The sequence below is a fragment of the Panulirus ornatus genome, chromosome 3 (assembly GCF_036320965.1).
Source record: "Panulirus ornatus isolate Po-2019 chromosome 3, ASM3632096v1, whole genome shotgun sequence".
Classification (NCBI taxonomy): domain Eukaryota; kingdom Metazoa; phylum Arthropoda; class Malacostraca; order Decapoda; family Palinuridae; genus Panulirus; species Panulirus ornatus.
Genome location: NC_092226.1, coordinates 10,432,391 through 10,440,704, shown reverse-complemented (window position 1 = coordinate 10,440,704; position 8,314 = coordinate 10,432,391).

Here is an 8,314-nt window from a genome sequence, read left to right as displayed (position 1 = left end):
GAGTAATTAATGGCATTAATAATGCGAAATGCTGTCATTTGACTAGAAATCCTTAATCAGCATGTAAAATAACGTCTATACACAGATTTCCATTAAAATCTGAAGAAGTTGAAAATCTGAGGAAAATATTTTGCAAGGCTATTACCTAGGATTTTTCTTGATTTTTTTCGAAAAATGGATTTTCTTGAGAATATCAGGATAGATGCTTTTAGGTATGCTGAATACGAATCTGTGGTCAAAACCCAAAAATTCGTGTAATTAGTCGAGTACTTAGCATACTAATTTTACTATAATTAATCTTAGGAGTAATTAATGGCTTCAATAATGCGAAATGCTGTCATTTGACTAGAAATCCTTAATCAGCATGCAAAATAACGTCTATACCCAGATTTCCATTAAAATCTGAAGAAGTTGAAAATCTGAGGAAAATATTTTGCAAGGCTATTACCTAGGATTTTTCTTGATTTTTTTCGAAAAATGGATTTTCTTGAGAATTTCAGGATAGATGCTTTTAGGTATGCTGAATACGAATCTGTGGTCAAAACCCAAAAATTCGTGTAATTAGTCGAGTAATTAGCATACTAATTTTACTATAATTAATCTTAGGAGTAATTAATGGCATTAATAATGCGAAATGCTGTCATTTGACTAGAAATCCTTAATCAGCATGTAAAATAACGTCTATACCCAGATTTCCATTAAAATCTGAAGAAGTTGAAAATCTGAGGAAAATATTTTGCAAGGCTATTATACCTAGGATTTTTCTTGATTTTTTTCGAAAAATGGATTTTCTTGAGAATTCCAGGATAGATGCTTTTAGGTATGCTGAATACGAATCTGTGGTCAAAACCCAAAAATTCGTGTAATTAGTCGAGTAATTAGCATACTAATTTTACTATAATTAAGCTTAGGAGTAATTAATGGCATTAATAATGCGAAATGCTGTTATTTGACTAGAAATCCTTAATCAGCATGTAAAATAACGTCTATACACAGATTTCCATTAAAATCTGAAGAAGTTGAAAATCTGAGCGAAATATTTTGCAAGGCTATTACCTAGGATTTTTCTTGATTTTTTTCGAAAAATGGATTTTCTTGAGAATTTCAGGATAGATGCTTTTAGGTATGCTGAATACGAATCTGTGGTCAAAACCCAAAAATTCGTGTAATTAGTCGAGTAATTAGCATACTAATTTTACTATAATTAATTTTAGGAGTAATTAATGGCATTAATAATGCGAAATGCTGTCATTTGACTAGAAATCCTTAATCAGCATGTAAAATAACGTATAAACACAGATTTACATTAAAATCTGAAAAAGTTGAAAATCTGAGGAAAATATTTTGCAAGGATTTTTCTTGATTTTTTTCGAAAAATGGATTTTCTTGAGAATTCCAGGATAGATGCTTTTAGGTATGCTGAATACGAATCTGTGGTCAAAACCCAAAAATTCGTGAAATTAGTCGAGTAATTAGCATACTAATTTTACTATAATTAATCTTAGGAGTAATTAATGGCATTAATAATGCGAAATGCTGTCATTTGACTAGAAATCCTTAATCAGCATGTAAAATAACGTCTATACCCAGATTTCCATTAAAATCTGAAGAAGTTGAAAATCTGAGCAAAATATTTTGCAAGGCTATTACCTAGGATTTTTCTTGATTTTTTTCGAAAAATGGATTTTCTTGAGAATTCCAGGATAGATGCTTTTAGGTATGCTGAATACGAATCTGTGGTCAAAACCCAAAAATTCGTGTAATTAGTCGAGTAATTAGCATACTAATTTCACTATAATTAATCTTAGGAGTAATTAATGGCATTAATAATGCGAAATGCTGTCATTTGACTAGAAATCCTTAATCAGCATGCAAAATAATGTCTATACCCAGATTTCCATTAAAATCTGAAGAAGTTGAAAATCTGAGGAAAATATTTTGCAAGGCTATTACCTAGGATTTTTCTTGATTTTTTTCGAAAAATGGATTTTCTTGAGTATTCCAGGATAGATGCTTTTGGGTATGCTGAATACGAATCTGTGGTCAAAACCCAAAAATTCGTGTAATTAGTCGAGTACTTAGCATACTAATTTTACTATAATTAATCTTAGGAGTAATTAATGGCTTCAATAATGCGAAATGCTGTCATTTGACTAGAAATCCTTATCAGCATGCAAAATAATGTCTATACCCAGATTCCATTAAAATCTGAAGAAGTTGAAAATCTGAGGAAAATATTTCGCAAGGCTATTACCTAGGATTTTTCTTGATTTTTTTCGAAAATGGATTTTCTTGAGTATTACAGAATAGATGCTTTTTGGTATGCTGAATACGAATCTGTGGTCAAAACCCAAAAATTCGTGTAATTAGTTGAGTACTTAGCATACTAATTTTACTATAATTAATCTTAGGAGTAATTAATGGCAATAATAATGCCAAATGCTGTTATTTGACTAGAAATCCTTAATCACCATGTAAAGTAACGTCTATACCCAGATTTCCATTTTCGAAAAACGGATTTTCTTGAGAATTTCAGGATAGATGCTTTTAGGTATGCTGAATACGAATCTGTGGTCAAAACCCAAAAATTCGTGTAATTAGTCGAGTAATTAGCATACTAATTTTACTATAATTAATCTTAGGAGTAATTAATGGCATTAATAATGCGAAATGCTGTCATTTGACTAGAAATCCTTAATCAGCATGTAAAATAACGTCTATACCCAGATTTCCATTAAAATCTGAAGAAGTTGAAAATCTGAGGAAAATATTTTGCAAGGCTATTATACCTAGGATTTTTCTTGATTTTTTTCGAAAAATGGATTTTCTTGAGAATATCAGGATAGATGCTTTTTGGTATGCTGAATACGAATCTGTGGTCAAAACCCAAAAATTCGTGTAATTAGTCGAGTACTTAGCATACTAATTTTACTATAATTAATCTTAGGAGTAATTAATGGCTTCAATAATGCGAAATGCTGTCATTTGACTAGAAATCCTTAATCAGCATGCAAAATAATGTCTATACCCAGATTTCCATTAAAATCTGAAGAAGTTGAAAATCTGAGGAAAATATTTTGCAAGGCTATTACCTAGGATTTTTCTTGATTTTTTCGAAAAATGGATTTTCTTGAGAATTACAGAATAGATGCTTTTAGGTATGCTGAATACGAATCTGTGGTCAAAACCCAAAAATTCGTGTAATTAGTCGAGTAATTAGCATACTAATTTTACTATAATTAATCTTAGGAGTAATTAATGGCATTAATAATGGGAAATGCTGTCATTTGACTAGAAATCCTTAATCAGCATGTAAAATAACGTCTATACCCAGATTTCCATTAAAATCTGAAGAAGTTGAAAATCTGAGCAAAATATTTTGCAAGGCTATTGCCTAGGATTTTTCTTGATTTTTTTCGAAAAACGGATTTTCTTGAGAATTTCAGGATAGATGCTTTTAGGTATGCTGAATACGAATCTGTGGTCAAAACCCAAAAATTCGTGTAATTAGTCGAGTAATTAGCATACTAATTTTACTATAATTAAGCTTAGGAGTAATTATTGGCATTAATAATGCGAAATGCTGTTATTTGACTAGAAATCCTTAATCAGCATGTAAAATAACGTGTAAACACAGATTTACATTAAAATCTGAAGAAGTTGAAAATCTGAGCGAAATATTTTGCAAGGCTATTACCTAGGATTTTTCTTGATTTTTCTCGAAAAATGGATTTTCTTGAGAATTTCAGAATAGATGCTTTTAGGTATGCTGAATACGAATCTGTGGTCAAAACCCAAAAATTCGTGTAATTAGTCGAGTAATTAGCATACTAATTTTACTATAATTAATCTTAGGAGTAATTAATGGCATTAATAATGCGAAATGCTGTTATTTGACTAGAAATCCTTAATCAGCATGCAAAATAATGTCTATACCCAGATTTCCATTAAAATCTGAAGAAGTTGAAAATCTGAGGAAAATATTTTGCAAGGCTATTACCTAGGATTTTTCTTGATTTTTTTCGAAAAATGGATTTTCTTGAGTATTCCAGGATAGATGCTTTTGGGTATGCTGAATACGAATCTGTGGTCAAAACCCAAAAATTCGTGTAATTAGTCGAGTACTTAGCATACTAATTTTACTATAATTAATCTTAGGAGTAATTAATGGCTTCAATAATGCGAAATGCTGTCATTTGACTAGAAATCCTTAATCAGCATGCAAAATAATGTCTATACCCAGATTTCCATTAAAATCTGAAGAAGTTGAAAATCTGAGGAAAATATTTCGCAAGGCTATTACCTAGGATTTTTCTTGATTTTTTTCGAAAAATGGATTTTCTTGAGTATTACAGAATAGATGCTTTTAGGTATGCTGAATACGAATCTGTGGTCAAAACCCAAAAATTCGTGTAATTAGTTGAGTACTTAGCATACTAATTTTACTATAATTAATCTTAGGAGTAATTAATGGCAATAATAAATGCCAAATGCTGTTATTTGACTAGAAATCCTTAACCACCATGTAAAGTAACGTCTATACCCAGATTTCCATTTTCGAAAAACGGATTTTCTTGAGAATTTCAGGATAGATGCTTTTAGGTATGCTGAATAAGAATCTATGGTCAAAACCCAAAAATTCGTGGAAATAGTCGAGTAATTAGCATACTAATTTTACTATAATTAATCTTAGGAGTAATTAATGGCATTAATAATGCGAAATGCTGTCATTTGACTAGATATCCTTAATCAGCATGTAAAATAACGTCTATACCCAGACTTCCATTAAAATCTGAAGAAGTTGAAAATCTGAGGAAAATATTTTGCAAGGCTATTGCCTAGGATTTTTCTTGATTTTTTTTCGAAAAAATGGATTTTCTTGAGAATTACAGAATAGATGCTTTTAGGTATGCTGAATACGAATCTGTGGTCAAAACCCAAAAATTCGTGTAATTAGTCGAGTAACTAGCATACTTATTTTACTATAATTAATCTTAGGAGTAATTAATGGCATTAATAATGCGAAATGCTGTCATTTGACAAGAAATCCTTAATCAGCATGTAAAATAACGTCTATACCCAGATTTCCATTAAAATCTGAAGAAGTTGAAAATCTGAGGAAAATATTTTGCAAGGCTATTACCTAGGATTTTTCTTGATTTTTTTCGAAAAATGGATTTTCTTGAGAATTACAGGATAGATGCTTTTAGGTATGCTGAATACGAATCTGTGGTCAAAACCCAAAAATTCGTGTAATTAGTCGAGTAATTAGCATACTAATTTTACTATAATTAATCTTAGGAGTAATTAATGGCATTAATAATGCGAAATGCTGTCATTTGACTAGAAATCCTTAATCAGCATGTAAAATAACGTCTATACCCAGATTTCCATTAAAATCTGAAGAAGTTGAAAATCTGAGGAAAATATTTTGCAAGGCTATTACCTAGGATTTTTCTTGATTTTTTTCGAAAAATGGATTTTCTTGAGAATTCCAGGATAGATGCTTTTAGGTATGCTGAATACGAATCTGTGGTCAAAACCCAAAAATTCGTGTAATTAGTCGAGTAATTAGCATACTAATTTTACTATAATTAAGCTTAGGAGTAATTATTGGCATTAATAATGCGAAATGCTGTTATTTGACTAGAAATCCTTAATCAGCATGTAAAATAACGTGTAAACACAGATTTACATTAAAATCTGAAGAAGTTGAAAATCTGAGCGAAATATTTTGCAAGGCTATTACCTAGGATTTTTCTTGATTTTTCTCGAAAAATGGATTTTCTTGAGAATTACAGAATAGATGCTTTTAGGTATGCTGAATACGAATCTGTGGTCAAAACCCAAAAATTCGTGTAATTAGTCGAGTAATTAGCATAATAATTTTACTATAATTAAGCTTAGGAGTAATTAATGGCATTAATAATGCGAAATGCTGTCATTTGACTAGAAATCCTTAATCAGCATGTAAAATAACGTCTAAACACAGATTTACATTAAAATCTGAAGAAGTTGAAAATCTGAGCGAAATATTTTGCAAGGCTATTACCTAGGATTTTTCTTGATTTTTCTCGAAAAATGGATTTTCTTGAGAATTTCAGAATAGATGCTTTTAGGTATGCTGAATACGAATCTGTGGTCAAAACCCAAAAATTCGTGTAATTAGTCGAGTAATTAGCATACTAATTTTACTATAATTAATCTTAGGAGTAATTAATGGCATTAATAATGCGAAATGCTGTCATTTGACTAGAAATCCTTAATCAGCATGTAAAATAACGTCTATACCCAGATTTCCATTAAAATCTGAAGAAGTTGAAAATCTGAGGAAAATATTTTGCAAGGCTATTACCTAGGATTTTTCTTGATTTTTTTCGAAAAATGGATTTTCTTGAGAATTCCAGGATAGATGCTTTTAGGTATGCTGAATACGAATCTGTGGTCAAAACCCAAAAATTCGTGTAATTAGTCGAGTACTTAGCATACTAATTTTACTATAATTAATCTTAGGAGTAATTAATGGCTTCAATAATGCGAAATGCTGTCATTTGACTAGAAATCCTTAATCAGCATGCAAAATAATGTCTATACCCAGATTTCCATTAAAATCTGAAGAAGTTGAAAATCTGAGGAAAATATTTTGCAAGGCTATTACCTAGGATTTTTCTTGATTTTTTCGAAAAATGGATTTTCTTGAGAATTACAGAATAGATGCTTTTAGGTATGCTGAATACGAATCTGTGGTCAAAACCCAAAAATTCGTGTAATTAGTCGAGTAATTAGCATACTAATTTTACTATAATTAATCTTAGGAGTAATTAATGGCATTAATAATGCGAAATGCTGTCATTTGACTAGAAATCCTTAATCAGCATGTAAAATAACGTCTATACCCAGATTTCCATTAAAATCTGAAGAAGTTGAAAATCTGAGGAAAATATTTTGCAAGGCTATTACCTAGGATTTTTCTTGATTTTTTTCGAAAAATGGATTTTCTTGAGAATTTCAGGATAGATGCTTTTAGGTATGCTGAATACGAATCTGTGGTCAAAACCCAAAAATTCGTGTAATTAGTCGAGTAATTAGCATACTAATTTTACTATAATTAATCTTAGGAGTAATTAATGGCATTAATAATGCGAAATGCTGTCATTTGACTAGAAATCCTTAATCAGCATGTAAAATAACGTCTATACCCAGATTTCCATTAAAATCTGAAGAAGTTGAAAATCTGAGGAAAATATTTTGCAAGGCTATTGCCTAGGATTTTTCTTGATTTTTTTCGAAAAATGGATTTTCTTGAGAATTCCAGGATAGATGCTTTTAGGTATGCTGAATACGAATCTGTGGTCAAAACCCAAAAATTCGTGTAATTAGTCGAGTAATTAGCATACTAATTTTACTATAATTAATCTTAGGAGTAATTAATGGCATTAATAATGCGAAATGCTGTCATTTGACTAGAAATCCTTAATCAGCATGTAAAATAACGTATAAACACAGATTTACATTAAAATCTGAAGAAGTTGAAAATCTGAGGAAAATATTTTGCAAGGCTATTACCTAGGATTTTTCTTGATTTTTTTCGAAAAATGGATTTTCTTGAGAATTCCAGGATAGATGCTTTTGGGTATGCTGAATACGAATCTGTGGTCAAAACCCAAAAATTCGTGTAATTAGTCGAGTACTTAGCATACTAATTTTACTATAATTAATCTTAGGAGTAATTAATGGCTTCAATAATGCGAAATGCTGTCATTTGACTAGAAATCCTTAATCAGCATGCAAAATAATGTCTATACCCAGATTTCCATTAAAATCTGAAGAAGTTGAAAATCTGAGGAAAATACCTAGGATTTTTCTTGATTTTTTTCGAAAAATGGATTTTCTTGAGTATTACAGAATAGATGCTTTTAGGTATGCTGAATACGAATCTGTGGTCAAAACCCAAAAATTCGTGTAATTAGTTGAGTACTTAGCATACTAATTTTACTATAATTAATCTTAGGAGTAATTAATGGCAATAATAATGCCAAATGCTGTTATTTGACTAGAAATCCTTAATCACCATGTAAAGTAACGTCTATACCCAGATTTCCATTTTCGAAAAACGGATTTTCTTGAGAATTTCAGGATAGATGCTTTTAGGTATGCTGAATACGAATCTATGGTCAAAACCCAAAAATTCGTGGAAATAGTCGAGTAATTAGCATACTAATTTTACTATAATTAATCTTAGGAGTAATTAATGGCATTAATAATGCGAAATGCTGTCATTTGACTAGATATCCTTAATCAGCATGTAAAATAA